This window comes from Lactuca serriola, chromosome 1, assembly GCF_051521515.1.
Source record: "Lactuca serriola cultivar US96UC23 chromosome 1, Lser_US96UC23_V15, whole genome shotgun sequence".
In the NCBI taxonomy this organism is placed as follows: Eukaryota; Viridiplantae; Streptophyta; class Magnoliopsida; order Asterales; family Asteraceae; genus Lactuca; species Lactuca serriola.
The window spans coordinates 202908503-202931474 of NC_136408.1; the positions used below are offsets into that span (position 1 = coordinate 202908503).

The 22972-nt window shown below is 47.9% G+C and overlaps 45 non-coding genes and 23 pseudogenes across 45 annotated transcripts; all 68 read right to left on the reverse strand.

Moving 5' to 3' along the window:
- Positions 1-109: 109 nt before the first annotated feature.
- On the reverse strand, positions 110-227 carry LOC145080203 (5S ribosomal RNA; annotated as a pseudogene).
- Positions 228-458: 231 nt separating this feature from the next.
- Positions 459-577, reverse strand: LOC145085712 (5S ribosomal RNA). The gene has a single exon (XR_013700103.1). It is a non-coding gene; the product is annotated as a 5S ribosomal RNA (ribosomal RNA).
- Positions 578-777: 200 nt separating this feature from the next.
- LOC145080240 (5S ribosomal RNA) lies at positions 778-895 on the reverse strand (annotated as a pseudogene).
- Positions 896-1126: 231 nt separating this feature from the next.
- Positions 1127-1245, reverse strand: LOC145085724 (5S ribosomal RNA). The gene has a single exon (XR_013700114.1). It is a non-coding gene; the product is annotated as a 5S ribosomal RNA (ribosomal RNA).
- A 200-nt stretch (positions 1246-1445) lies between these two features.
- LOC145079888 (5S ribosomal RNA) lies at positions 1446-1563 on the reverse strand (annotated as a pseudogene).
- Positions 1564-1794: 231 nt separating this feature from the next.
- Positions 1795-1913, reverse strand: LOC145085737 (5S ribosomal RNA). The gene has a single exon (XR_013700126.1). It is a non-coding gene; the product is annotated as a 5S ribosomal RNA (ribosomal RNA).
- A 200-nt stretch (positions 1914-2113) lies between these two features.
- Positions 2114-2231, reverse strand: LOC145080320 (5S ribosomal RNA; annotated as a pseudogene).
- A 230-nt stretch (positions 2232-2461) lies between these two features.
- Positions 2462-2580, reverse strand: LOC145085749 (5S ribosomal RNA). The gene has a single exon (XR_013700140.1). It is a non-coding gene; the product is annotated as a 5S ribosomal RNA (ribosomal RNA).
- A 200-nt stretch (positions 2581-2780) lies between these two features.
- Positions 2781-2898, reverse strand: LOC145079902 (5S ribosomal RNA; annotated as a pseudogene).
- A 232-nt stretch (positions 2899-3130) lies between these two features.
- Positions 3131-3249, reverse strand: LOC145085760 (5S ribosomal RNA). Its single transcript, XR_013700151.1, has one exon. It is a non-coding gene; the product is annotated as a 5S ribosomal RNA (ribosomal RNA).
- A 231-nt stretch (positions 3250-3480) lies between these two features.
- LOC145085772 (5S ribosomal RNA) lies at positions 3481-3599 on the reverse strand. The gene has a single exon (XR_013700162.1). It is a non-coding gene; the product is annotated as a 5S ribosomal RNA (ribosomal RNA).
- A 231-nt stretch (positions 3600-3830) lies between these two features.
- On the reverse strand, positions 3831-3949 carry LOC145085784 (5S ribosomal RNA). The gene has a single exon (XR_013700173.1). It is a non-coding gene; the product is annotated as a 5S ribosomal RNA (ribosomal RNA).
- A 232-nt stretch (positions 3950-4181) lies between these two features.
- On the reverse strand, positions 4182-4300 carry LOC145085797 (5S ribosomal RNA). The gene has a single exon (XR_013700184.1). It is a non-coding gene; the product is annotated as a 5S ribosomal RNA (ribosomal RNA).
- A 230-nt stretch (positions 4301-4530) lies between these two features.
- On the reverse strand, positions 4531-4649 carry LOC145085343 (5S ribosomal RNA). Its single transcript, XR_013699746.1, has one exon. It is a non-coding gene; the product is annotated as a 5S ribosomal RNA (ribosomal RNA).
- Positions 4650-4849: 200 nt separating this feature from the next.
- LOC145080204 (5S ribosomal RNA) lies at positions 4850-4967 on the reverse strand (annotated as a pseudogene).
- A 231-nt stretch (positions 4968-5198) lies between these two features.
- LOC145083974 (5S ribosomal RNA) lies at positions 5199-5317 on the reverse strand. Its single transcript, XR_013698433.1, has one exon. It is a non-coding gene; the product is annotated as a 5S ribosomal RNA (ribosomal RNA).
- A 200-nt stretch (positions 5318-5517) lies between these two features.
- On the reverse strand, positions 5518-5635 carry LOC145080241 (5S ribosomal RNA; annotated as a pseudogene).
- Positions 5636-5866: 231 nt separating this feature from the next.
- Positions 5867-5985, reverse strand: LOC145073056 (5S ribosomal RNA). Its single transcript, XR_013691223.1, has one exon. It is a non-coding gene; the product is annotated as a 5S ribosomal RNA (ribosomal RNA).
- Positions 5986-6185: 200 nt separating this feature from the next.
- On the reverse strand, positions 6186-6303 carry LOC145079889 (5S ribosomal RNA; annotated as a pseudogene).
- Positions 6304-6534: 231 nt separating this feature from the next.
- Positions 6535-6653, reverse strand: LOC145083464 (5S ribosomal RNA). The gene has a single exon (XR_013697939.1). It is a non-coding gene; the product is annotated as a 5S ribosomal RNA (ribosomal RNA).
- A 231-nt stretch (positions 6654-6884) lies between these two features.
- Positions 6885-7003, reverse strand: LOC145084675 (5S ribosomal RNA). Its single transcript, XR_013699110.1, has one exon. It is a non-coding gene; the product is annotated as a 5S ribosomal RNA (ribosomal RNA).
- A 231-nt stretch (positions 7004-7234) lies between these two features.
- Positions 7235-7353, reverse strand: LOC145073116 (5S ribosomal RNA). The gene has a single exon (XR_013691241.1). It is a non-coding gene; the product is annotated as a 5S ribosomal RNA (ribosomal RNA).
- Positions 7354-7553: 200 nt separating this feature from the next.
- Positions 7554-7671, reverse strand: LOC145080242 (5S ribosomal RNA; annotated as a pseudogene).
- A 231-nt stretch (positions 7672-7902) lies between these two features.
- LOC145073181 (5S ribosomal RNA) lies at positions 7903-8021 on the reverse strand. The gene has a single exon (XR_013691285.1). It is a non-coding gene; the product is annotated as a 5S ribosomal RNA (ribosomal RNA).
- Positions 8022-8221: 200 nt separating this feature from the next.
- Positions 8222-8339, reverse strand: LOC145080321 (5S ribosomal RNA; annotated as a pseudogene).
- A 231-nt stretch (positions 8340-8570) lies between these two features.
- On the reverse strand, positions 8571-8689 carry LOC145073255 (5S ribosomal RNA). Its single transcript, XR_013691304.1, has one exon. It is a non-coding gene; the product is annotated as a 5S ribosomal RNA (ribosomal RNA).
- A 224-nt stretch (positions 8690-8913) lies between these two features.
- On the reverse strand, positions 8914-9032 carry LOC145085790 (5S ribosomal RNA). The gene has a single exon (XR_013700178.1). It is a non-coding gene; the product is annotated as a 5S ribosomal RNA (ribosomal RNA).
- Positions 9033-9263: 231 nt separating this feature from the next.
- Positions 9264-9382, reverse strand: LOC145085349 (5S ribosomal RNA). Its single transcript, XR_013699751.1, has one exon. It is a non-coding gene; the product is annotated as a 5S ribosomal RNA (ribosomal RNA).
- A 231-nt stretch (positions 9383-9613) lies between these two features.
- On the reverse strand, positions 9614-9732 carry LOC145083340 (5S ribosomal RNA). Its single transcript, XR_013697814.1, has one exon. It is a non-coding gene; the product is annotated as a 5S ribosomal RNA (ribosomal RNA).
- A 200-nt stretch (positions 9733-9932) lies between these two features.
- LOC145080205 (5S ribosomal RNA) lies at positions 9933-10050 on the reverse strand (annotated as a pseudogene).
- Positions 10051-10274: 224 nt separating this feature from the next.
- On the reverse strand, positions 10275-10393 carry LOC145085791 (5S ribosomal RNA). The gene has a single exon (XR_013700179.1). It is a non-coding gene; the product is annotated as a 5S ribosomal RNA (ribosomal RNA).
- A 231-nt stretch (positions 10394-10624) lies between these two features.
- LOC145074718 (5S ribosomal RNA) lies at positions 10625-10743 on the reverse strand. The gene has a single exon (XR_013692039.1). It is a non-coding gene; the product is annotated as a 5S ribosomal RNA (ribosomal RNA).
- A 231-nt stretch (positions 10744-10974) lies between these two features.
- Positions 10975-11093, reverse strand: LOC145073331 (5S ribosomal RNA). The gene has a single exon (XR_013691321.1). It is a non-coding gene; the product is annotated as a 5S ribosomal RNA (ribosomal RNA).
- A 200-nt stretch (positions 11094-11293) lies between these two features.
- LOC145080207 (5S ribosomal RNA) lies at positions 11294-11411 on the reverse strand (annotated as a pseudogene).
- A 231-nt stretch (positions 11412-11642) lies between these two features.
- On the reverse strand, positions 11643-11761 carry LOC145083681 (5S ribosomal RNA). The gene has a single exon (XR_013698146.1). It is a non-coding gene; the product is annotated as a 5S ribosomal RNA (ribosomal RNA).
- Positions 11762-11961: 200 nt separating this feature from the next.
- LOC145080243 (5S ribosomal RNA) lies at positions 11962-12079 on the reverse strand (annotated as a pseudogene).
- A 231-nt stretch (positions 12080-12310) lies between these two features.
- On the reverse strand, positions 12311-12429 carry LOC145082998 (5S ribosomal RNA). Its single transcript, XR_013697493.1, has one exon. It is a non-coding gene; the product is annotated as a 5S ribosomal RNA (ribosomal RNA).
- Positions 12430-12626: 197 nt separating this feature from the next.
- On the reverse strand, positions 12627-12747 carry LOC145079616 (5S ribosomal RNA; annotated as a pseudogene).
- Positions 12748-12978: 231 nt separating this feature from the next.
- LOC145073409 (5S ribosomal RNA) lies at positions 12979-13097 on the reverse strand. Its single transcript, XR_013691344.1, has one exon. It is a non-coding gene; the product is annotated as a 5S ribosomal RNA (ribosomal RNA).
- Positions 13098-13328: 231 nt separating this feature from the next.
- On the reverse strand, positions 13329-13447 carry LOC145073476 (5S ribosomal RNA). The gene has a single exon (XR_013691384.1). It is a non-coding gene; the product is annotated as a 5S ribosomal RNA (ribosomal RNA).
- A 231-nt stretch (positions 13448-13678) lies between these two features.
- On the reverse strand, positions 13679-13797 carry LOC145083682 (5S ribosomal RNA). The gene has a single exon (XR_013698147.1). It is a non-coding gene; the product is annotated as a 5S ribosomal RNA (ribosomal RNA).
- A 200-nt stretch (positions 13798-13997) lies between these two features.
- LOC145080244 (5S ribosomal RNA) lies at positions 13998-14115 on the reverse strand (annotated as a pseudogene).
- A 231-nt stretch (positions 14116-14346) lies between these two features.
- Positions 14347-14465, reverse strand: LOC145082999 (5S ribosomal RNA). Its single transcript, XR_013697494.1, has one exon. It is a non-coding gene; the product is annotated as a 5S ribosomal RNA (ribosomal RNA).
- A 197-nt stretch (positions 14466-14662) lies between these two features.
- Positions 14663-14783, reverse strand: LOC145079617 (5S ribosomal RNA; annotated as a pseudogene).
- A 231-nt stretch (positions 14784-15014) lies between these two features.
- LOC145073547 (5S ribosomal RNA) lies at positions 15015-15133 on the reverse strand. The gene has a single exon (XR_013691418.1). It is a non-coding gene; the product is annotated as a 5S ribosomal RNA (ribosomal RNA).
- A 231-nt stretch (positions 15134-15364) lies between these two features.
- Positions 15365-15483, reverse strand: LOC145073617 (5S ribosomal RNA). Its single transcript, XR_013691461.1, has one exon. It is a non-coding gene; the product is annotated as a 5S ribosomal RNA (ribosomal RNA).
- Positions 15484-15714: 231 nt separating this feature from the next.
- LOC145083683 (5S ribosomal RNA) lies at positions 15715-15833 on the reverse strand. Its single transcript, XR_013698148.1, has one exon. It is a non-coding gene; the product is annotated as a 5S ribosomal RNA (ribosomal RNA).
- Positions 15834-16033: 200 nt separating this feature from the next.
- On the reverse strand, positions 16034-16151 carry LOC145080245 (5S ribosomal RNA; annotated as a pseudogene).
- A 231-nt stretch (positions 16152-16382) lies between these two features.
- Positions 16383-16501, reverse strand: LOC145083001 (5S ribosomal RNA). The gene has a single exon (XR_013697495.1). It is a non-coding gene; the product is annotated as a 5S ribosomal RNA (ribosomal RNA).
- Positions 16502-16701: 200 nt separating this feature from the next.
- LOC145079890 (5S ribosomal RNA) lies at positions 16702-16819 on the reverse strand (annotated as a pseudogene).
- A 231-nt stretch (positions 16820-17050) lies between these two features.
- LOC145073695 (5S ribosomal RNA) lies at positions 17051-17169 on the reverse strand. The gene has a single exon (XR_013691507.1). It is a non-coding gene; the product is annotated as a 5S ribosomal RNA (ribosomal RNA).
- Positions 17170-17400: 231 nt separating this feature from the next.
- Positions 17401-17519, reverse strand: LOC145073775 (5S ribosomal RNA). Its single transcript, XR_013691536.1, has one exon. It is a non-coding gene; the product is annotated as a 5S ribosomal RNA (ribosomal RNA).
- Positions 17520-17719: 200 nt separating this feature from the next.
- Positions 17720-17837, reverse strand: LOC145079891 (5S ribosomal RNA; annotated as a pseudogene).
- Positions 17838-18068: 231 nt separating this feature from the next.
- Positions 18069-18187, reverse strand: LOC145073851 (5S ribosomal RNA). Its single transcript, XR_013691565.1, has one exon. It is a non-coding gene; the product is annotated as a 5S ribosomal RNA (ribosomal RNA).
- Positions 18188-18387: 200 nt separating this feature from the next.
- On the reverse strand, positions 18388-18505 carry LOC145080322 (5S ribosomal RNA; annotated as a pseudogene).
- Positions 18506-18736: 231 nt separating this feature from the next.
- LOC145073924 (5S ribosomal RNA) lies at positions 18737-18855 on the reverse strand. The gene has a single exon (XR_013691602.1). It is a non-coding gene; the product is annotated as a 5S ribosomal RNA (ribosomal RNA).
- A 231-nt stretch (positions 18856-19086) lies between these two features.
- LOC145074002 (5S ribosomal RNA) lies at positions 19087-19205 on the reverse strand. The gene has a single exon (XR_013691643.1). It is a non-coding gene; the product is annotated as a 5S ribosomal RNA (ribosomal RNA).
- A 231-nt stretch (positions 19206-19436) lies between these two features.
- On the reverse strand, positions 19437-19555 carry LOC145074074 (5S ribosomal RNA). Its single transcript, XR_013691687.1, has one exon. It is a non-coding gene; the product is annotated as a 5S ribosomal RNA (ribosomal RNA).
- A 200-nt stretch (positions 19556-19755) lies between these two features.
- On the reverse strand, positions 19756-19873 carry LOC145079892 (5S ribosomal RNA; annotated as a pseudogene).
- Positions 19874-20104: 231 nt separating this feature from the next.
- LOC145074163 (5S ribosomal RNA) lies at positions 20105-20223 on the reverse strand. The gene has a single exon (XR_013691728.1). It is a non-coding gene; the product is annotated as a 5S ribosomal RNA (ribosomal RNA).
- Positions 20224-20454: 231 nt separating this feature from the next.
- Positions 20455-20573, reverse strand: LOC145074228 (5S ribosomal RNA). Its single transcript, XR_013691758.1, has one exon. It is a non-coding gene; the product is annotated as a 5S ribosomal RNA (ribosomal RNA).
- A 200-nt stretch (positions 20574-20773) lies between these two features.
- LOC145079893 (5S ribosomal RNA) lies at positions 20774-20891 on the reverse strand (annotated as a pseudogene).
- Positions 20892-21122: 231 nt separating this feature from the next.
- On the reverse strand, positions 21123-21241 carry LOC145074303 (5S ribosomal RNA). Its single transcript, XR_013691793.1, has one exon. It is a non-coding gene; the product is annotated as a 5S ribosomal RNA (ribosomal RNA).
- Positions 21242-21441: 200 nt separating this feature from the next.
- On the reverse strand, positions 21442-21559 carry LOC145080323 (5S ribosomal RNA; annotated as a pseudogene).
- Positions 21560-21790: 231 nt separating this feature from the next.
- LOC145074381 (5S ribosomal RNA) lies at positions 21791-21909 on the reverse strand. Its single transcript, XR_013691823.1, has one exon. It is a non-coding gene; the product is annotated as a 5S ribosomal RNA (ribosomal RNA).
- A 231-nt stretch (positions 21910-22140) lies between these two features.
- Positions 22141-22259, reverse strand: LOC145074463 (5S ribosomal RNA). Its single transcript, XR_013691856.1, has one exon. It is a non-coding gene; the product is annotated as a 5S ribosomal RNA (ribosomal RNA).
- Positions 22260-22490: 231 nt separating this feature from the next.
- LOC145085350 (5S ribosomal RNA) lies at positions 22491-22609 on the reverse strand. Its single transcript, XR_013699752.1, has one exon. It is a non-coding gene; the product is annotated as a 5S ribosomal RNA (ribosomal RNA).
- A 231-nt stretch (positions 22610-22840) lies between these two features.
- On the reverse strand, positions 22841-22959 carry LOC145074538 (5S ribosomal RNA). Its single transcript, XR_013691897.1, has one exon. It is a non-coding gene; the product is annotated as a 5S ribosomal RNA (ribosomal RNA).
- Between the last annotated feature and the right edge of the window lie 13 nt (positions 22960-22972).

Genomic DNA, 22972 nt, shown 5'->3' on the forward strand with positions numbered 1-22972 from the left:
CCGGCTCCGTTCCAAAAATACGAAAAGCATCAACCATGAACCGGAGGGCACCCGAGCATAGAAATAGCAAGAAAGAAAGGAAAAAAAGCAAAAAAACCGCACGTAAAATCTAAAAAAATGCAGGACTTCCCAGGGGGTCACCCATCCTAATACTACTCTCGCCCAAGCACGCTTAACTGCGGAATTCTGATGGGATCCGGTGCATTAGTGCTGGTATGATCGCACCCGAAATACTATCCATGTTTATTGTTTTTATGTGTTACAAGACGCAGAACCTCCTTTGTTTTGGTACGCGGGGCGTGGGACCCACGTGACCGATCGGCTCCGTTCCAAAAATACGAAAAGCATCAACCATGAACCGGAGGGCACCCGAGCATAGAAATAGCAAGAAAGAAAGGAAAAAAAGCAAAAAAACCGCACGTAAAATCTAAAAAAACGCAAACGGACAACGAAAAAGGGGGGTGCAACACGAGGACTTCCCAGGGGGTCACCCATCCTAGTACTACTCTCGCCCAAGCACGCTTAACTGCGGAGTTCTGATGGGATCCGGTGCATTAGTGCTGGTATGATCGCACCCGAAATACTATCCATGTTTATTGTTTTTATGTGTTACAAGACGCAGAACCTCCTTTGTTTTGGTACGCGGGGCGTGGGACCCACGTGACCGACCGGCTCCGTTCCAAAAATACGAAAAGCATCAACCATGAACCGGAGGGCACCCGAGCATAGAAATAGCAAGAAAGAAAGGAAAAAAAGCAAAAAAACCGCACGTAAAATCTAAAAAAACGCAGGACTTCCCAGGGGGTCACCCATCCTAATACTACTCTCGCCCAAGCACGCTTAACTGCGGAATTCTGATGGGATCCGGTGCATTAGTGCTGGTATGATCGCACCCGAAATACTATCCATGTTTATTGTTTTTATGTGTTACAAGACGCAGAACCTCCTTTGTTTTGGTACGCGGGGCGTGGGACCCACGTGACCGATCGGCTCCGTTCCAAAAATACAAAAAGCATCAACCATGAACCGGAGGGCACCCGAGCATAGAAATAGCAAGAAAGAAAGGAAAAAAAGCAAAAAAACCGCACGTAAAATCTAAAAAAACGCAAACGGACAACGAAAAAGGGGGGTGCAACACGAGGACTTCCCAGGGGGTCACCCATCCTAGTACTACTCTCGCCCAAGCACGCTTAACTGCGGAGTTCTGATGGGATCCGGTGCATTAGTGCTGGTATGATCGCACCCGAAATACTATCCATGTTTATTGTTTTTATGTGTTACAAGACGCAGAACCTCCTTTGTTTTGGTACGCGGGGCGTGGGACCCACGTGACCGATCGGCTCCGTTCCAAAAATACGAAAAGCATCAACCATGAACCGGAGGGCACCCGAGCATAGAAATAGCAAGAAAGAAAGGAAAAAAAGCAAAAAAACCGCACGTAAAATCTAAAAAAACGCAGGACTTCCCAGGGGGTCACCCATCCTAATACTACTCTCGCCCAAGCACGCTTAACTGCGGAGTTCTGATGGGATCCGGTGCATTAGTGCTGGTATGATCGCACCCGAAATACTATCCATGTTTATTGTTTTTATGTGTTACAAGACGCAGAACCTCCTTTGTTTTGGTACGCGGGGCGTGGGACCCACGTGACCGATCGGCTCCGTTCCAAAAATACGAAAAGCATCAACCATGAACCGGTGGGCACCCGAGCATAGAAATAGCAAGAAAGAAAGGAAAAAAAGCAAAAAAACCGCACGTAAAATCTAAAAAAACGCAAACGGACAACGAAAAAGGGGGGTGCAACACGAGGACTTCCCAGGGGGTCACCCATCCTAGTACTACTCTCGCCCAAGCACGCTTAACTGCGGAGTTCTGATGGGATCCGGTGCATTAGTGCTGGTATGATCGCACCCGAAATACTATCCATGTTTATTGTTTTTATGTGTTACAAGACGCAGAACCTCCTTTGTTTTGGTACGCGGGGCGTGGGACCCACGTGACCGATCGGCTCCGTTCCAAAAATACGAAAAGCATCAACCATGAACCGGAGGGCACCCGAGCATAGAAATAGCAAGAAAGAAAGGAAAAAAAGCAAAAAAACCGCACGTAAAATCTAAAAAAACGCAGGACATCCCAGGGGGTCACCCATCCTAATACTACTCTCGCCCAAGCACGCTTAACTGCGGAGTTCTGATGGGATCCGGTGCATTAGTGCTGGTATGATCGCACCCGAAATACTATCCATGTTTATTGTTTTTATGTGTTACAAGACGCAGAACCTCCTTTGTTTTGGTACGCGGGGCGTGGGACCCACGTGACCGATCGGCTCCGTTCCAAAAATACGAAAAGCATCAACCATGAACCGGAGGGCACCCGAGCATAGAAATAGTAAGAAAGAAAGGAAAAAAAGCAAAAAAACCGCACGTAAAATCTAAAAAAACGCAAACGGACAACGAAAAAGGGGGTGCAACACGAGGACTTCCCAGGGGGTCACCCATCCTAGTACTACTCTCGCCCAAGCACGCTTAACTGCGGAGTTCTGATGGGATCCGGTGCATTAGTGCTGGTATGATCGCACCCGAAATACTATCCATGTTTATTGTTTTTATGTGTTACAAGACGCAGAACCTCCTTTGTTTTGGTACGCGGGGCGTGGGACCCACGTGACCGATCGGCTCCGTTCCAAAAATACGAAAAGCATCAACCATGAACCGGAGGGCACCCGAGCATAGAAATAGCAAGAAAGAAAGGAAAAAAAGCAAAAAAACCGCACGTAAAATCTAAAAAAACGCAAGACTTCCCAAGGGGTCACCCATCCTAATACTACTCTCGCCCAAGCACGCTTAACTGCGGAGTTCTGATGGGATCCGGTGCATTAGTGCTGGTATGATCGCACCCGAAATACTATCCATGTTTATTGTTTTTATGTGTTACAAGACGCAGAACCTCCTTTGTTTTGGTACGCGGGGCGTGGGACCCACGTGACCGATCGGCTCCGTTCCAAAAATACGAAAAGCATCAACCATGAACCGGAGGGCACCCGAGCATAGAAATAGCAAGAAAGAAATGAAAAAAAGCAAAAAAACCGCACGTAAAATCTAAAAAAACGCAAACGGACAACGAAAAAGGGGGGGTGCAACACGAGGACTTCCCAGGGGGTCACCCATCCTAGTACTACTCTCGCCCAAGCACGCTTAACTGCGGAGTTCTGATGGGATCCGGTGCATTAGTGCTGGTATGATCGCACCCGAAATACTATCCATGTTTATTGTTTTTATGTGTTACAAGACGCAGAACCTCCTTTGTTTTGGTACGCGGGGCGTGGGACCCACGTGACCGATCGGCTCCGTTCCAAAAATACGAAAAGCATCAACCATGAACCGGAGGGCACCCGAGCATAGAAATAGCAAGAAAGAAAGGAAAAAAAGCAAAAAAACCGCACGTAAAATCTAAAAAAACGCAAACGGACAACGAAAAAGGGGGGTGCAACACGAGGACTTCCCAGGGGGTCACCCATCCTAGTACTACTCTCGCCCAAGCACGCTTAACTGCGGAGTTCTGATGGGATCCGGTGCATTAGTGCTGGTATGATCGCACCCGAAATACTATCCATGTTTATTGTTTTTATGTGTTACAAGACGCAGAACCTCCTTTGTTTTGGTACGCGGGGCGTGGGACCCACGTGACCGATCGGCTCCGTTCCAAAAATACGAAAAGCATCAACCATGAACCGGAGGGCACCCGAGCATAGAAATAGCAAGAAAGAAAGGAAAAAAAGCAAAAAAACCGCACGTAAAATCTAAAAAAACGCAAACGGACAACGAAAAAGGGGGGTGCAACACGAGGACTTCCCAGGGGGTCACCCATCCTAGTACTACTCTCGCCCAAGCACGCTTAACTGCGGAGTTCTGATGGGATCCGGTGCATTAGTGCTGGTATGATCGCACCCGAAATACTATCCATGTTTATTGTTTTTATGTGTTACAAGACGCAGAACCTCCTTTGTTTTGGTACGCGGGGCGTGGGACCCACGTGACCGATCGGCTCCGTTCCAAAAATACGAAAAGCATCAACCATGAACCGGAGGGCACCCGAGCATAGAAATAGCAAGAAAGAAAGGAAAAAAAGCAAAAAAACCGCACGTAAAATCTAAAAAAACGCAAACGGACAACGAAAAAGGGGGGGTGCAACACGAGGACTTCCCAGGGGGTCACCCATCCTAGTACTACTCTCGCCCAAGCACGCTTAACTGCGGAGTTCTGATGGGATCCGGTGCATTAGTGCTGGTATGATCGCACCCGAAATACTATCCATGTTTATTGTTTTTATGTGTTACAAGACGCAGAACCTCCTTTGTTTTGGTACGCGGGGCGTGGGACCCACGTGACCGATCGGCTCCGTTCCAAAAATACGAAAAGCATCAACCATGAACCGGAGGGCACCCGAGCATAGAAATAGCAAGAAAGAAAGGAAAAAAAGCAAAAAAACCGCACGTAAAATCTAAAAAAACGCAAACGGACAACGAAAAAGGGGGGGGGACACGAGGACTTCCCAAGGGGTCACCCATCCTAGTACTACTCTCGCCCAAGCACGCTTAACTGCGGAGTTCTGATGGGATCCGGTGCATTAGTGCTGGTATGATCGCACCCGAAATACTATCCATGTTTATTGTTTTTATGTGTTACAAGACGCAGAACCTCCTTTGTTTTGGTACGCGGGGCGTGGGACCCACGTGACCGACCGGCTCCGTTCCAAAAATACGAAAAGCATCAACCATGAACCGGAGGGCACCCGAGCATAGAAATAGCAAGAAAGAAAGGAAAAAAAGCAAAAAAACCGCACGTAAAATCTAAAAAAATGCAGGACTTCCCAGGGGGTCACCCATCCTAATACTACTCTCGCCCAAGCACGCTTAACTGCGGAATTCTGATGGGATCCGGTGCATTAGTGCTGGTATGATCGCACCCGAAATACTATCCATGTTTATTGTTTTTATGTGTTACAAGACGCAGAACCTCCTTTGTTTTGGTACGCGGGGCGTGGGACCCACGTGACCGATCGGCTCCGTTCCAAAAATACGAAAAGCATCAACCATGAACCGGAGGGCACCCGAGCATAGAAATAGCAAGAAAGAAAGGAAAAAAAGCAAAAAAACCGCACGTAAAATCTAAAAAAACGCAAACGGACAACGAAAAAGGGGGGTGCAACACGAGGACTTCCCAGGGGGTCACCCATCCTAGTACTACTCTCGCCCAAGCACGCTTAACCGCGGAGTTCTGATGGGATCCGGTGCATTAGTGCTGGTATGATCGCACCCGAAATACTATCCATGTTTATTGTTTTTATGTGTTACAAGACGCAGAACCTCCTTTGTTTTGGTACGCGGGGCGTGGGACCCACGTGACCGACCGGCTCCGTTCCAAAAATACGAAAAGCATCAACCATGAACCGGAGGGCACCCGAGCATAGAAATAGCAAGAAAGAAAGGAAAAAAAGCAAAAAAACCGCACGTAAAATCTAAAAAAACGCAGGACTTCCCAGGGGGTCACCCATCCTAATACTACTCTCGCCCAAGCACGCTTAACTGCGGAATTCTGATGGGATCCGGTGCATTAGTGCTGGTATGATCGCACCCGAAATACTATCCATGTTTATTGTTTTTATGTGTTACAAGACGCAGAACCTCCTTTGTTTTGGTACGCGGGGCGTGGGACCCACGTGACCGATCGGCTCCGTTCCAAAAATACGAAAAGCATCAACCATGAACCGGAGGGCACCCGAGCATAGAAATAGCAAGAAAGAAAGGAAAAAAAGCAAAAAAACCGCACGTAAAATCTAAAAAAACGCAAACGGACAACGAAAAAGGGGGGTGCAACACGAGGACTTCCCAGGGGGTCACCCATCCTAGTACTACTCTCGCCCAAGCACGCTTAACTGCGGAGTTCTGATGGGATCCGGTGCATTAGTGCTGGTATGATCGCACCCGAAATACTATCCATGTTTATTGTTTTTATGTGTTACAAGACGCAGAACCTCCTTTGTTTTGGTACGCGGGGCGTGGGACCCACGTGACCGATCGGCTCCGTTCCAAAAATACGAAAAGCATCAACCATGAACCGGAGGGCACCCGAGCATAGAAATAGCAAGAAAGAAAGGAAAAAAAGCAAAAAAACCGCACGTAAAATCTAAAAAAACGCAGGACTTCCCAGGGGGTCACCCATCCTAATACTACTCTCGCCCAAGCACGCTTAACTGCGGAGTTCTGATGGGATCCGGTGCATTAGTGCTGGTATGATCGCACCCGAAATACTATCCATGTTTATTGTTTTTATGTGTTACAAGACGCAGAACCTCCTTTGTTTTGGTACGCGGGGCGTGGGACCCACGTGACCGATCGGCTCCGTTCCAAAAACACGAAAAGCATCAACCATGAACCGGTGGGCACCCGAGCATAGAAATAGCAAGAAAGAAAGGAAAAAAAGCAAAAAAACCGCACGTAAAATCTAAAAAAACGCAAACGGACAACGAAAAAGGGGGGTGCAACACGAGGACTTCCCAGGGGGTCACCCATCCTAGTACTACTCTCGCCCAAGCACGCTTAACTGCGGAGTTCTGATGGGATCCGGTGCATTAGTGCTGGTATGATCGCACTCGAAATACTATCCATGTTTATTGTTTTTATGTGTTACAAGACGCAGAACCTCCTTTGTTTTGGTACGCGGGGCGTGGGACCCACGTGACCGATCGGCTCCGTTCCAAAAATACGAAAAGCATCAACCATGAACCGGAGGGCACCCGAGCATAGAAATAGCAAGAAAGAAAGGAAAAAAAGCAAAAAAACCGCACGTAAAATCTAAAAAAACGCAAACGGACAACGAAAAAGGGGGGTGCAACATGAGGACTTCCCAGGGGGTCACCCATCCTAGTACTACTCTCGCCCAAGCACGCTTAACTGCGGAGTTCTGATGGGATCCGGTGCATTAGTGCTGGTATGATCGCACCCGAAATACTATCCATGTTTATTGTTTTTATGTGTTACAAGACGCAGAACCTCCTTTGTTTTGGTACGCGGGGCGTGGGACCCACGTGACCGATCGGCTCCGTTCCAAAAATACGAAAAGCATCAACCATGAACCGGAGGGCACCCGAGCATAGAAATAGCAAGAAAGAAAGGAAAAAAAGCAAAAAAACCGCACGTAAAATCTAAAAAAACGCAAACGGACAACGAAAAAGGGGGGTGCAACACGAGGACTTCCCAGGGGGTCACCCATCCTAGTACTACTCTCGCCCAAGCACGCTTAACTGCGGAGTTCTGATGGGATCCGGTGCATTAGTGCTGGTATGATCGCACCCGAAATACTATCCATGTTTATTGTTTTTATGTGTTACAAGACGCAGAACCTCCTTTGTTTTGGTACGCGGGGCGTGGGACCCACGTGACCGACCGGCTCCGTTCCAAAAATACGAAAAGCATCAACCATGAACCGGAGGGCACCCGAGCATAGAAATAGCAAGAAAGAAAGGAAAAAAAGCAAAAAAACCGCACGTAAAATCTAAAAAAACGCAGGACTTCCCAGGGGGTCACCCATCCTAATACTACTCTCGCCCAAGCACGCTTAACTGCGGAATTCTGATGGGATCCGGTGCATTAGTGCTGGTATGATCGCACCCGAAATACTATCCATGTTTATTGTTTTTATGTGTTACAAGACGCAGAACCTCCTTTGTTTTGGTACGCGGGGCGTGGGACCCACGTGACCGATCGGCTCCGTTCCAAAAATACGAAAAGCATCAACCATGAACCGGAGGGCACCCGAGCATAGAAATAGCAAGAAAGAAAGGAAAAAAAGCAAAAAAACCGCACGTAAAATCTAAAAAAACGCAAACGGACAACGAAAAAGGGGGGTGCAACACGAGGACTTCCCAGGGGGTCACCCATCCTAGTACTACTCTCGCCCAAGCACGCTTAACTGCGGAGTTCTGATGGGATCCGGTGCATTAGTGCTGGTATGATCGCACCCGAAATACTATCCATTTTTATTGTTTTTATGTGTTACAAGACGCAGAACCTCCTTTGTTTTGGTACGCGGGGCGTGGGACCCACGTGACCGATCGGCTCCGTTCCAAAAATACGAAAAGCATCAACCATGAACCGGAGGGCACCCGAGCATAGAAATAGCAAGAAAGAAAGGAAAAAAAGCAAAAAAACCGCACGTAAAATCTAAAAAAACGCAGGACATCCCAGGGGGTCACCCATCCTAATACTACTCTCGCCCAAGCACGCTTAACTGCGGAGTTCTGATGGGATCCGGTGCATTAGTGCTGGTATGATCGCACCCGAAATACTATCCATGTTTATTGTTTTTATGTGTTACAAGACGCAGAACCTCCTTTGTTTTGGTACGCGGGGCGTGGGACCCACGTGACCGATCGGCTCCGTTCCAAAAATACGAAAAGCATCAACCATGAACCGGTGGGCACCCGAGCATAGAAATAGCAAGAAAGAAAGGAAAAAAAGCAAAAAAACCGCACGTAAAATCTAAAAAAACGCAAACGGACAACGAAAAAGGGGGGTGCAACACGAGGACTTCCCAGGGGGTCACCCATCCTAGTACTACTCTCGCCCAAGCACGCTTAACTGCGGAGTTCTGATGGGATCCGGTGCATTAGTGCTGGTATGATCGCACCCGAAATACTATCCATGTTTATTGTTTTTATGTGTTACAAGACGCAGAACCTCCTTTGTTTTGGTACGCGGGGCGTGGGACCCACGTGACCGATCGGCTCCGTTCCAAAAATACGAAAAGCATCAACCATGAACCGGAGGGCACCCGAGCATAGAAATAGCAAGAAAGAAAGGAAAAAAAGCAAAAAAACCGCACGTAAAATCTAAAAAAACGCAAACGGACAACGAAAAAGGGACACGAGGACTTCCCAGGGGGTCACCCATCCTAGTACTACTCTCGCCCAAGCACGCTTAACTGCGGAGTTCTGATGGGATCCGGTGCATTAGTGCTGGTATGATCGCACCCGAAATACTATCCATGTTTATTGTTTTTATGTGTTACAAGACGCAGAACCTCCTTTGTTTTGGTACGCGGGGCGTGGGACCCACGTGACCGATCGGCTCCGTTCCAAAAATACGAAAAGCATCAACCATGAACCGGAGGGCACCCGAGCATAGAAATAGCAAGAAAGAAAGGAAAAAAAGCAAAAAAACCGCACGTAAAATCTAAAAAAACGCAAACGGACAACGAAAAAGGGGGGTGCAACACGAGGACTTCCCAGGGGGTCACCCATCCTAGTACTACTCTCCCCCAAGCACGCTTAACTGCAGAGTTCTGATGGGATCCGGTGCATTAGTGCTGGTATGATCGCACCCGAAATACTATCCATGTTTATTGTTTTTATGTGTTACAAGACGCAGAACCTCCTTTGTTTTGGTACGCGGGGCGTGGGACCCACGTGACCGATCCGCTCCGTTCCAAAAATACGAAAAGCATCAACCATGAACCGGAGGGCACCCGAGCATAGAAATAGCAAGAAAGAAAGGAAAAAAAGCAAAAAAACCGCACATAAAATCTAAAAAAACGCAAACGGACAACGAAAAAGGGGGGTGCAACACGAGGACTTCCCAGGGGGTCACCCATCCTAGTACTACTCTCGTCCAAGCACGCTTAACTGCGGAGTTCTGATGGGATCCGGTGCATTAGTGCTGGTATGATCGCACCCGAAATACTATCCATGTTTATTGTTTTTATGTGTTACAAGACGCAGAACCTCCTTTGTTTTGGTACGCGGGGCGTGGGACCCACGTGACCGACCGGCTCCGTTCCAAAAATACGAAAAGCATCAACCATGAACCGGAGGGCACCCGAGCATAGAAATAGCAAGAAAGAAAGGAAAAAAAGCAAAAAAACCGCACGTAAAATCTAAAAAAATGCAGGACTTCCCAGGGGGTCACCCATCCTAATACTACTCTCGCCCAAGCACGCTTAACTGCGGAATTCTGATGGGATCCGGTGCATTAGTGCTGGTATGATCGCACCCGAAATACTATCCATGTTTATTGTTTTTATGTGTTACAAGACGCAGAACCTCCTTTGTTTTGGTACGCGGGGCGTGGGACCCACGTGACCGATCGGCTCCGTTCCAAAAATACGAAAAGCATCAACCATGAACCGGAGGGCACCCGAGCATAGAAATAGCAAGAAAGAAAGGAAAAAAAGCAAAAAAACCGCACGTAAAATCTAAAAAAACGCAAACGGACAACGAAAAAGGGACACGAGGACTTCCCAGGGGGTCACCCATCCTAGTACTACTCTCGCCCAAGCACGCTTAACTGCGGAGTTCTGATGGGATCCGGTGCATTAGTGCTGGTATGATCGCACCCGAAATACTATCCATGTTTATTGTTTTTATGTGTTACAAGACGCAGAACCTCCTTTGTTTTGGTACGCGGGGCGTGGGACCCACGTGACCGATCGGCTCCGTTCCAAAAATACGAAAAGCATCAACCATGAACCGGAGGGCACCCGAGCATAGAAATAGCAAGAAAGAAAGGAAAAAAAGCAAAAAAACCGCACGTAAAATCTAAAAAAACGCAAACGGACAACGAAAAAGGGGGGTGCAACACGAGGACTTCCCAGGGGGTCACCCATCCTAGTACTACTCTCCCCCAAGCACGCTTAACTGCATAGTTCTGATGGGATCCGGTGCATTAGTGCTGGTATGATCGCACCCGAAATACTATCCATGTTTATTGTTTTTATGTGTTACAAGACGCAGAACCTCCTTTGTTTTGGTACGCGGGGCGTGGGACCCACGTGACCGATCCGCTCCGTTCCAAAAATACGAAAAGCATCAACCATGAACCGGAGGGCACCCGAGCATAGAAATAGCAAGAAAGAAAGGAAAAAAAGCAAAAAAACCGCACATAAAATCTAAAAAAACGCAAACGGACAACGAAAAAGGGGGGTGCAACACGAGGACTTCCCAGGGGGTCACCCATCCTAGTACTACTCTCGCCCAAGCACGCTTAACTGCGGAGTTCTGATGGGATCCGGTGCATTAGTGCTGGTATGATCGCACCCGAAATACTATCCATGTTTATTGTTTTTATGTGTTACAAGACGCAGAACCTCCTTTGTTTTGGTACGCGGGGCGTGGGACCCACGTGACCGACCGGCTCCGTTCCAAAAATACGAAAAGCATCAACCATGAACCGGAGGGCACCCGAGCATAGAAATAGCAAGAAAGAAAGGAAAAAAAGCAAAAAAACCGCACGTAAAATCTAAAAAAATGCAGGACTTCCCAGGGGGTCACCCATCCTAATACTACTCTCGCCCAAGCACGCTTAACTGCGGAATTCTGATGGGATCCGGTGCATTAGTGCTGGTATGATCGCACCCGAAATACTATCCATGTTTATTGTTTTTATGTGTTACAAGACGCAGAACCTCCTTTGTTTTGGTACGCGGGGCGTGGGACCCACGTGACCGATCGGCTCCGTTCCAAAAATACGAAAAGCATCAACCATGAACCGGAGGGCACCCGAGCATAGAAATAGCAAGAAAGAAAGGAAAAAAAGCAAAAAAACCGCACGTAAAATCTAAAAAAACGCAAACGGACAACGAAAAAGGGGGGTGCAACACGAAGACTTCCCAGGGGGTCACCCATCCTAGTACTACTCTCGCCCAAGCACGCTTAACTGCGGAGTTCTGATGGGATCCGGTGCATTAGTGCTGGTATGATCGCACCCGAAATACTATCCATGTTTATTGTTTTTATGTGTTACAAGACGCAGAACCTCCTTTGTTTTGGTACGCGGGGCGTGGGACGCACGTGACCGACCGGCTCCGTTCCAAAAATACGAAAAGCATCAACCATGAACCGGAGGGCACCCGAGCATAGAAATAGCAAGAAAGAAAGGAAAAAAAGCAAAAAAACCGCACGTAAAATCTAAAAAAACGCAGGACTTCCCAGGGGGTCACCCATCCTAATACTACTCTCGCCCAAGCACGCTTAACTGCGGAATTCTGATGGGATCCGGTGCATTAGTGCTGGTATGATCGCACCCGAAATACTATCCATGTTTATTGTTTTTATGTGTTACAAGACGCAGAACCTCCTTTGTTTTGGTACGCGGGACGTGGGACCCACGTGACCGATCGGCTCCGTTCCAAAAATACGAAAAGCATCAACCATGAACCGGAGGGCACCCGAGCATAGAAATAGCAAGAAAGAAAGGAAAAAAAGCAAAAAAACCGCACGTAAAATCTAAAAAAACGCAAACGGACAACGAAAAAGGGGGGTGCAACACGAGGACTTCCCAGGGGGTCACCCACCCTAGTACTACTCTCGCCCAAGCACGCTTAACTGCGGAGTTCTGATGGGATCCGGTGCATTAGTGCTGGTATGATCGCACCCGAAATACTATCCATGTTTATTGTTTTTATGTGTTACAAGACGCAGAACCTCCTTTGTTTTGGTACGCGGGGCGTGGGACCCACGTGACCGATCGGCTCCGTTCCAAAAATACGAAAAGCATCAACCATGAACCGGAGGGCACCCGAGCATAGAAATAGCAAGAAAGAAAGGAAAAAAAGCAAAAAAACCGCACGTAAAATCTAAAAAAACGCAGGACTTCCCAGGGGGTCACCCATCCTAATACTACCCTCGCCCAAGCACGCTTAACTGCGGAGTTCTGATGGGATCCGGTGCATTAGTGCTGGTATGATCGCACCCGAAATACTATCCATGTTTATTGTTTTTATGTGTTACAAGACGCAGAACCTCCTTTGTTTTGGTACGCGGGGCGTGGGACCCACGTGACCGATCGGCTCCGTTCCAAAAATACGAAAAACATCAACCATGAACCGGAGGGCACCCGAGCATAGAAATAGCAAGAAAGAAAGGAAAAAAAGCAAAAAAACCGCACGTAAAATCTAAAAAAACGCAAACGGACAACGAAAAAGGGGGGTGCAACACGAGGACTTCCCAGGGGGTCACCCATCCTAGTACTACTCTCGCCCAAGCACGCTTAACTGCGGAGTTCTGATGGGATCCGGTGCATTAGTGCTGGTATGATCGCACCCGAAATACTATCCATGTTTATTGTTTTTATGTGTTACAAGACGCAGAACCTCCTTTGTTTTGGTACGCGGGGCGTGGGACCCACGTGACCGATCGGCTCCGTTCCAAAAATACGAAAAGCATCAACCATGAACCGGAGGGCACCCGAGCATAGAAATAGCAAGAAAGAAAGGAAAAAAAGCAAAAAAACCGCACATAAAATCTAAAAAAACGCAAACGGACAACGAAAAAGGGGGGTGCAACACGAGGACTTCCCAGGGGGTCACCCATCCTAGTACTACTCTCGCCCAAGCACGCTTAACTGCGGAGTTCTGATGGGATCCGGTGCATTAGTGCTGGTATGATCGCACCCGAAATACTATCCATGTTTATTGTTTTTATGTGTTACAAGACGCAGAACCTCCTTTGTTTTGGTACGCGGGGCGTGGGACCCACGTGACCGACCGGCTCCGTTCCAAAAATACGAAAAGCATCAACCATGAACCGGAGGGCACCCGAGCATAGAAATAGCAAGAAAGAAAGGAAAAAAAGCAAAAAAACCGCACGTAAAATCTAAAAAAACGCAAACGGACAACGAAAAAGGGGGGTGCAACACGAAGACTTCCCAGGGGGTCACCCATCCTAGTACTACTCTCGCCCAAGCACGCTTAACTGCGGAGTTCTGATGGGATCCGGTGCATTAGTGCTGGTATGATCGCACCCGAAATACTATCCATGTTTATTGTTTTTATGTGTTACAAGACGCAGAACCTCCTTTGTTTTGGTACGCGGGGCGTGGGACCCACGTGACCGACCGGCTCCGTTCCAAAAATACGAAAAGCATCAACCATGAACCGGAGGGCACCCGAGCATAGAAATAGCAAGAAAGAAAGGAAAAAAAGCAAAAAAACCGCATGTAAAATCTAAAAAAACGCAGGACTTCCCAGGGGGTCACCCATCCTAATACTACTCTCGCCCAAGCACGCTTAACTGCGGAATTCTGATGGGATCCGGTGCATTAGTGCTGGTATGATCGCACCCGAAATACTATCCATGTTTATTGTTTTTATGTGTTACAAGACGCAGAACCTCCTTTGTTTTGGTACGCGGGGCGTGGGACCCACGTGACCGATCGGCTCCGTTCCAAAAATACGAAAAGCATCAACCATGAACCGGAGGGCACCCGAGCATAGAAATAGCAAGAAAGAAAGGAAAAAAAGCAAAAAAACCGCACGTAAAATCTAAAAAAACGCAAACGGACAACGAAAAAGGGGGGTGCAACACGAGGACTTCCCAGGGGGTCACCCACCCTAGTACTACTCTCGCCCAAGCACGCTTAACTGCGGAGTTCTGATGGGATCCGGTGCATTAGTGCTGGTATGATCGCACCCGAAATACTATCCATGTTTATTGTTTTTATGTGTTACAAGACGCAGAACCTCCTTTGTTTTGGTACGCGGGGCGTGGGACCCACGTGACCGATCGGCTCCGTTCCAAAAATACGAAAAGCATCAACCATGAACCGGAGGGCACCCGAGCATAGAAATAGCAAGAAAGAAAGGAAAAAAAGCAAAAAAACCGCACGTAAAATCTAAAAAAACGCAGGACTTCCCAGGGGGTCACCCATCCTAATACTACCCTCGCCCAAGCACGCTTAACTGCGGAGTTCTGATGGGATCCGGTGCATTAGTGCTGGTATGATCGCACCCGAAATACTATCCATGTTTATTGTTTTTATGTGTTACAAGACGCAGAACCTCCTTTGTTTTGGTACGCGGGGCGTGGGACCCACGTGACCGATCGGCTCCGTTCCAAAAATACGAAAAACATCAACCATGAACCGGAGGGCACCCGAGCATAGAAATAGCAAGAAAGAAAGGAAAAAAAGCAAAAAAACCGCACGTAAAATCTAAAAAAACGCAAACGGACAACGAAAAAGGGGGGTGCAACACGAGGACTTCCCAGGGGGTCACCCATCCTAGTACTACTCTCGCCCAAGCACGCTTAACTGCGGAGTTCTGATGGGATCCGGTGCATTAGTGCTGGTATGATCGCACCCGAAATACTATCCATGTTTATTGTTTTTATGTGTTACAAGACGCAGAACCTCCTTTGTTTTGGTACGCGGGGCGTGGGACCCACGTGACCGATCGGCTCCGTTCCAAAAATACGAAAAGCATCAACCATGAACCGGAGGGCACCCGAGCATAGAAATAGCAAGAAAGAAAGGAAAAAAAGCAAAAAAACCGCACATAAAATCTAAAAAAACGCAAACGGACAACGAAAAAGGGGGGTGCAACACGAGGACTTCCCAGGGGGTCACCCATCCTAGTACTACTCTCGCCCAAGCACGCTTAACTGCGGAGTTCTGATGGGATCCGGTGCATTAGTGCTGGTATGATCGCACCCGAAATACTATCCATGTTTATTGTTTTTATGTGTTACAAGACGCAGAACCTCCTTTGTTTTGGTACGCGGGGCGTGGGACCCACGTGACCGACCGGCTCCGTTCCAAAAATACGAAAAGCATCAACCATGAACCGGAGGGCACCCGAGCATAGAAATAGCAAGAAAGAAAGGAAAAAAAGCAAAAAAACCGCACGTAAAATCTAAAAAAACGCAAACGGACAACGAAAAAGGGGGGTGCAACACGAAGACTTCCCAGGGGGTCACCCATCCTAGTACTACTCTCGCCCAAGCACGCTTAACTGCGGAGTTCTGATGGGATCCGGTGCATTAGTGCTGGTATGATCGCACCCGAAATACTATCCATGTTTATTGTTTTTATGTGTTACAAGACGCAGAACCTCCTTTGTTTTGGTACGCGGGGCGTGGGACCCACGTGACCGACCGGCTCCGTTCCAAAAATACGAAAAGCATCAACCATGAACCGGAGGGCACCCGAGCATAGAAATAGCAAGAAAGAAAGGAAAAAAAGCAAAAAAACCGCACGTAAAATCTAAAAAAACGCAGGACTTCCCAGGGGGTCACCCATCCTAATACTACTCTCGCCCAAGCACGCTTAACTGCGGAATTCTGATGGGATCCGGTGCATTAGTGCTGGTATGATCGCACCCGAAATACTATCCATGTTTATTGTTTTTATGTGTTACAAGACGCAGAACCTCCTTTGTTTTGGTACGCGGGGCGTGGGACCCACGTGACCGATCGGCTCCGTTCCAAAAATACGAAAAGCATCAACCATGAACCGGAGGGCACCCGAGCATAGAAATAGCAAGAAAGAAAGGAAAAAAAGCAAAAAAACCGCACGTAAAATCTAAAAAAACGCAAACGGACAACGAAAAAGGGGGGTGCAACACGAGGACTTCCCAGGGGGTCACCCACCCTAGTACTACTCTCGCCCAAGCACGCTTAACTGCGGAGTTCTGATGGGATCCGGTGCATTAGTGCTGGTATGATCGCACCCGAAATACTATCCATGTTTATTGTTTTTATGTGTTACAAGACGCAGAACCTCCTTTGTTTTGGTACGCGGGGCGTGGGACCCACGTGACCGATCGGCTCCGTTCCAAAAATACGAAAAGCATCAACCATGAACCGGAGGGCACCCGAGCATAGAAATAGCAAGAAAGAAAGGAAAAAAAGCAAAAAAACCGCACGTAAAATCTAAAAAAACGCAGGACTTCCCAGGGGGTCACCCATCCTAATACTACTCTCGCCCAAGCACGCTTAACTGCGGAGTTCTGATGGGATCCGGTGCATTAGTGCTGGTATGATCGCACCCGAAATACTATCCATGTTTATTGTTTTTATGTGTTACAAGACGCAGAACCTCCTTTGTTTTGGTACGCGGGGCGTGGGACCCACGTGACCGATCGGCTCCGTTCCAAAAATACGAAAAACATCAACCATGAACCGGAGGGCACCCGAGCATAGAAATAGCAAGAAAGAAAGGAAAAAAAGCAAAAAAACCGCACGTAAAATCTAAAAAAACGCAAACGGACAACGAAAAAGGGGGGTGCAACACGAGGACTTCCCAGGGGGTCACCCATCCTAGTACTACTCTCGCCCAAGCACGCTTAACTGCGGAGTTCTGATGGGATCCGGTGCATTAGTGCTGGTATGATCGCACCCGAAATACTATCCATGTTTATTGTTTTTATGTGTTACAAGACGCAGAACCTCCTTTGTTTTGGTACGCGGGGCGTGGGACCCACGTGACCGATCGGCTCCGTTCCAAAAATACGAAAAGCATCAACCATGAACCGGAGGGCACCCGAGCATAGAAATAGCAAGAAAGAAAGGAAAAAAAGCAAAAAAACCGCACATAAAATCTAAAAAAACGCAAACGGACAACGAAAAAGGGGGGTGCAACACGAGGACTTCCCAGGGGGTCACCCATCCTAGTACTACTCTCGCCCAAGCACGCTTAACTGCGGAGTTCTGATGGGATCCGGTGCATTAGTGCTGGTATGATCGCACCCGAAATACTATCCATGTTTATTGTTTTTATGTGTTACAAGACGCAGAACCTCCTTTGTTTTGGTACGCGGGGCGTGGGACCCACGTGACCGACCGGCTCCGTTCCAAAAATACGAAAAGCATCAACCATGAACCGGAGGGCACCCGAGCATAGAAATAGCAAGAAAGAAAGGAAAAAAAGCAAAAAAACCGCACGTAAAATCTAAAAAAACGCAGGACTTCCCAGGGGGTCACCCATCCTAATACTACTCTCGCCCAAGCACGCTTAACTGCGGAGTTCTGATGGGATCCGGTGCATTAGTGCTGGTATGATCGCACCCGAAATACTATCCATGTTTATTGTTTTTATGTGTTACAAGACGCAGAACCTCCTTTGTTTTGGTACGCGGGGCGTGGGACCCACGTGACCGATCGGCTCCGTTCCAAAAATACGAAAAGCATCAACCATGAACCGGAGGGCACCCGAGCATAGAAATAGCAAGAAAGAAAGGAAAAAAAGCAAAAAAACCGCACGTAAAATCTAAAAAAACGCAAACGGACAACGAAAAAGGGGGGTGCAACACGAGGACTTCCCAGGGGGTCACCCATCCTAGTACTACTCTCGCCCAAGCACGCTTAACTGCGGAGTTCTGATGGGATCCGGTGCATTAGTGCTGGTATGATCGCACCCGAAATACTATCCATGTTTATTGTTTTTATGTGTTACAAGACGCAGAACCTCCTTTGTTTTGGTACGCGGGGCGTGGGACCCACGTGACCGATCGGCTCTGTTCCAAAAATACGAAAAGCATCAACCATGAACCGGAGGGCACCCGAGCATAGAAATAGCAAGAAAGAAAGGAAAAAAAGCAAAAAAACCGCACGTAAAATCTAAAAAAACGCAGGACATCCCAGGGGGTCACCCATCCTAATACTACTCTCGCCCAAGCACGCTTAACTGCGGAGTTCTGATGGGATCCGGTGCATTAGTGCTGGTATGATCGCACCCGAAATACTATCCATGTTTATTGTTTTTATGTGTTACAAGACGCAGAACCTCCTTTGTTTTGGTACGCGGGGCGTGGGACCCACGTGACCGATCAGCTCCGTTCCAAAAATACGAAAAGCATCAACCATGAACCGGTGGGCACCCGAGCATAGAAATAGCAAGAAAGAAAGGAAAAAAAGCAAAAAAACCGCACGTAAAATCTAAAAAAACGCAAACGGACAACGAAAAAGGGGGGTGCAACACGAGGACTTCCCAGGGGGTCACCCATCCTAGTACTACTCTCGCCCAAGCACGCTTAACTGCGGAGTTCTGATGGGATCCGGTGCATTAGTGCTGGTATGATCGCACCCGAAATACTATCCATGTTTATTGTTTTTATGTGTTACAAGACGCAGAACCTCCTTTGTTTTGGTACGCGGGGCGTGGGACCCACGTGACCGATCGGCTCCGTTCCAAAAATACGAAAAGCATCAACCATGAACCGGAGGGCACCCGAGCATAGAAATAGCAAGAAAGAAAGGAAAAAAAGCAAAAAAACCGCACGTAAAATCTAAAAAAACGCAAACGGACAACGAAAAAGGGGGGTGCAACACGAGGACTTCCCAGGGGGTCACCCATCCTAGTACTACTCTCGCCCAAGCACGCTTAACTGCGGAGTTCTGATGGGATCCGGTGCATTAGTGCTGGTATGATCGCACCCGAAATACTATCCATGTTTATTGTTTTTATGTGTTACAAGACGCAGAACCTCCTTTGTTTTGGTACGCGGGGCGTGGGACCCACGTGACCGATCGGCTCCGTTCCAAAAATACGAAAAGCATCAACCATGAACCGGAGGGCACCCGAGCATAGAAATAGCAAGAAAGAAAGGAAAAAAAGCAAAAAAACCGCACGTAAAATCTAAAAAAACGCAAACGGACAACGAAAAAGGGGGGTGCAACACGAGGACTTCCCAGGGGGTCACCCATCCTAGTACTACTCTCGCCCAAGCACGCTTAACTGCGGAGTTCTGATGGGATCCGGTGCATTAGTGCTGGTATGATCGCACCCGAAATACTATCCATGTTTATTGTTTTTATGTGTTACAAGACGCAGAACCTCCTTTGTTTTGGTACGCGGGGCGTGGGACCCACGTGACCGATCGGCTCCGTTCCAAAAATACGAAAAGCATCAACCATGAACCGGAGGGCACCCGAGCATAGAAATAGCAAGAAAGAAAGGAAAAAAAGCAAAAAAACCGCACGTAAAATCTAAAAAAACGCAGGACTTCCCAGGGGGTCACCCATCCTAATACTACTCTCGCCCAAGCACGCTTAACTGCGGAGTTCTGATGGGATCCGGTGCATTAGTGCTGGTATGATCGCACCCGAAATACTATCCATGTTTATTGTTTTTATGTGTTACAAGACGCAGAACCTCCTTTGTTTTGGTACGCGGGGCGTGGGACCCACGTGACCGATCGGCTCCGTTCCAAAAATACGAAAAACATCAACCATGAACCGGAGGGCACCCGAGCATAGAAATAGCAAGAAAGAAAGGAAAAAAAGCAAAAAAACCGCACGTAAAATCTAAAAAAACGCAAACGGACAACGAAAAAGGGGGGTGCAACACGAGGACTTCCCAGGGGGTCACCCATCCTAGTACTACTCTCGCCCAAGCACGCTTAACTGCGGAGTTCTGATGGGATCCGGTGCATTAGTGCTGGTATGATCGCACCCGAAATACTATCCATGTTTATTGTTTTTATGTGTTACAAGACGCAGAACCTCCTTTGTTTTGGTACGCGGGGCGTGGGACCCACGTGACCGATCGGCTCCGTTCCAAAAATACGAAAAGCATCAACCATGAACCGGAGGGCACCCGAGCATAGAAATAGCAAGAAAGAAAGGAAAAAAAGCAAAAAAACCGCACATAAAATCTAAAAAAACGCAAACGGACAACGAAAAAGGGGGGTGCAACACGAGGACTTCCCAGGGGGTCACCCATCCTAGTACTACTCTCGCCCAAGCACGCTTAACTGCGGAGTTCTGATGGGATCCGGTGCATTAGTGCTGGTATGATCGCACCCGAAATACTATCCATGTTTATTGTTTTTATGTGTTACAAGACGCAGAACCTCCTTTGTTTTGGTACGCGGGGCGTGGGACCCACGTGACCGACCGGCTCCGTTCCAAAAATACGAAAAGCATCAACCATGAACCGGAGGGCACCCGAGCATAGAAATAGCAAGAAAGAAAGGAAAAAAAGCAAAAAAACCGCACGTAAAATCTAAAAAAACGCAGGACTTCCCAGGGGGTCACCCATCCTAATACTACTCTCGCCCAAGCACGCTTAACTGCGGAGTTCTGATGGGATCCGGTGCATTAGTGCTGGTATGATCGCACCCGAAATACTATCCATGTTTATTGTTTTTATGTGTTACAAGACGCAGAACCTCCTTTGTTTTGGTACGCGGGGCGTGGGACCCACGTGACCGATCGGCTCCGTTCCAAAAATACGAAAAGCATCAACCATGAACCGGAGGGCACCCGAGCATAGAAATAGCAAGAAAGAAAGGAAAAAAAGCAAAAAAACCGCACGTAAAATCTAAAAAAACGCAAACGGACAACGAAAAAGGGGGGTGCAACACGAGGACTTCCCAGGGGGTCACCCATCCTAGTACTACTCTCGCCCAAGCACGCTTAACTGCGGAGTTCTGATGGGATCCGGTGCATTAGTGCTGGTATGATCGCACCCGAAATACTATCCATGTTTATTGTTTTTATGTGTTACAAGACGCAGAACCTCCTTTGTTTTGGTACGCGGGGCGTGGGACCCACGTGACCGATCGGCTCTGTTCCAAAAATACGAAAAGCATCAACCATGAACCGGAGGGCACCCGAGCATAGAAATAGCAAGAAAGAAAGGAAAAAAAGCAAAAAAACCGCACGTAAAATCTAAAAAAACGCAGGACATCCCAGGGGGTCACCCATCCTAATACTACTCTCGCCCAAGCACGCTTAACTGCGGAGTTCTGATGGGATCCGGTGCATTAGTGCTGGTATGATCGCACCCGAAATACTATCCATGTTTATTGTTTTTATGTGTTACAAGACGCAGAACCTCCTTTGTTTTGGTACGCGGGGCGTGGGACCCACGTGACCGATCAGCTCCGTTCCAAAAATACGAAAAGCATCAACCATGAACCGGTGGGCACCCGAGCATAGAAATAGCAAGAAAGAAAGGAAAAAAAGCAAAAAAACCGCACGTAAAATCTAAAAAAACGCAAACGGACAACGAAAAAGGGGGGTGCAACACGAGGACTTCCCAGGGGGTCACCCATCCTAGTACTACTCTCGCCCAAGCACGCTTAACTGCGGAGTTCTGATGGGATCCGGTGCATTAGTGCTGGTATGATCGCACCCGAAATACTATCCATGTTTATTGTTTTTATGTGTTACAAGACGCAGAACCTCCTTTGTTTTGGTACGCGGGGCGTGGGACCCACGTGACCGATCGGCTCCGTTCCAAAAATACGAAAAGCATCAACCATGAACCGGAGGGCACCCGAGCATAGAAATAGCAAGAAAGAAAGGAAAAAAAGCAAAAAAACCGCACGTAAAATCTAAAAAAACGCAAACGGACAACGAAAAAGGGGGGTGCAACACGAGGACTTCCCAGGGGGTCACCCATCCTAGTACTACTCTCGCCCAAGCACGCTTAACTGCGGAGTTCTGATGGGATCCGGTGCATTAGTGCTGGTATGATCGCACCCGAAATACTATCCATGTTTATTGTTTTTATGTGTTACAAGACGCAGAACCTCCTTTGTTTTGGTACGCGGGGCGTGGGACCCACGTGACCGATCGGCTCCGTTCCAAAAATACGAAAAGCATCAACCATGAACCGGAGGGCACCCGAGCATAGAAATAGCAAGAAAGAAAGGAAAAAAAGCAAAAAAACCGCACGTAAAATCTAAAAAAACGCAAACGGACAACGAAAAAGGGGGGTGCAACACGAGGACTTCCCAGGGGGTCACCCATCCTAGTACTACTCTCCCCCAAGCACGCTTAACTGCAGAGTTCTGATGGGATCCGGTGCATTAGTGCTGGTATGATCGCACCCGAAATACTATCCATGTTTATTGTTTTTATGTGTTACAAGACGCAGAACCTCCTTTGTTTTGGTACGCGGGGCGTGGGACCCACGTGACCGATCCGCTCCGTTCCAAAAATACGAAAAGCATCAACCATGAACCGGAGGGCACCCGAGCATAGAAATAGCAAGAAAGAAAGGAAAAAAAGCAAAAAAACCGCACATAAAATCTAAAAAAACGCAAACGGACAACGAAAAAGGGGGGTGCAACACGAGGACTTCCCAGGGGGTCACCCATCCTAGTACTACTCTCGCCCAAGCACGCTTAACTGCGGAGTTCTGATGGGATCCGGTGCATTAGTGCTGGTATGATCGCACCCGAAATACTATCCA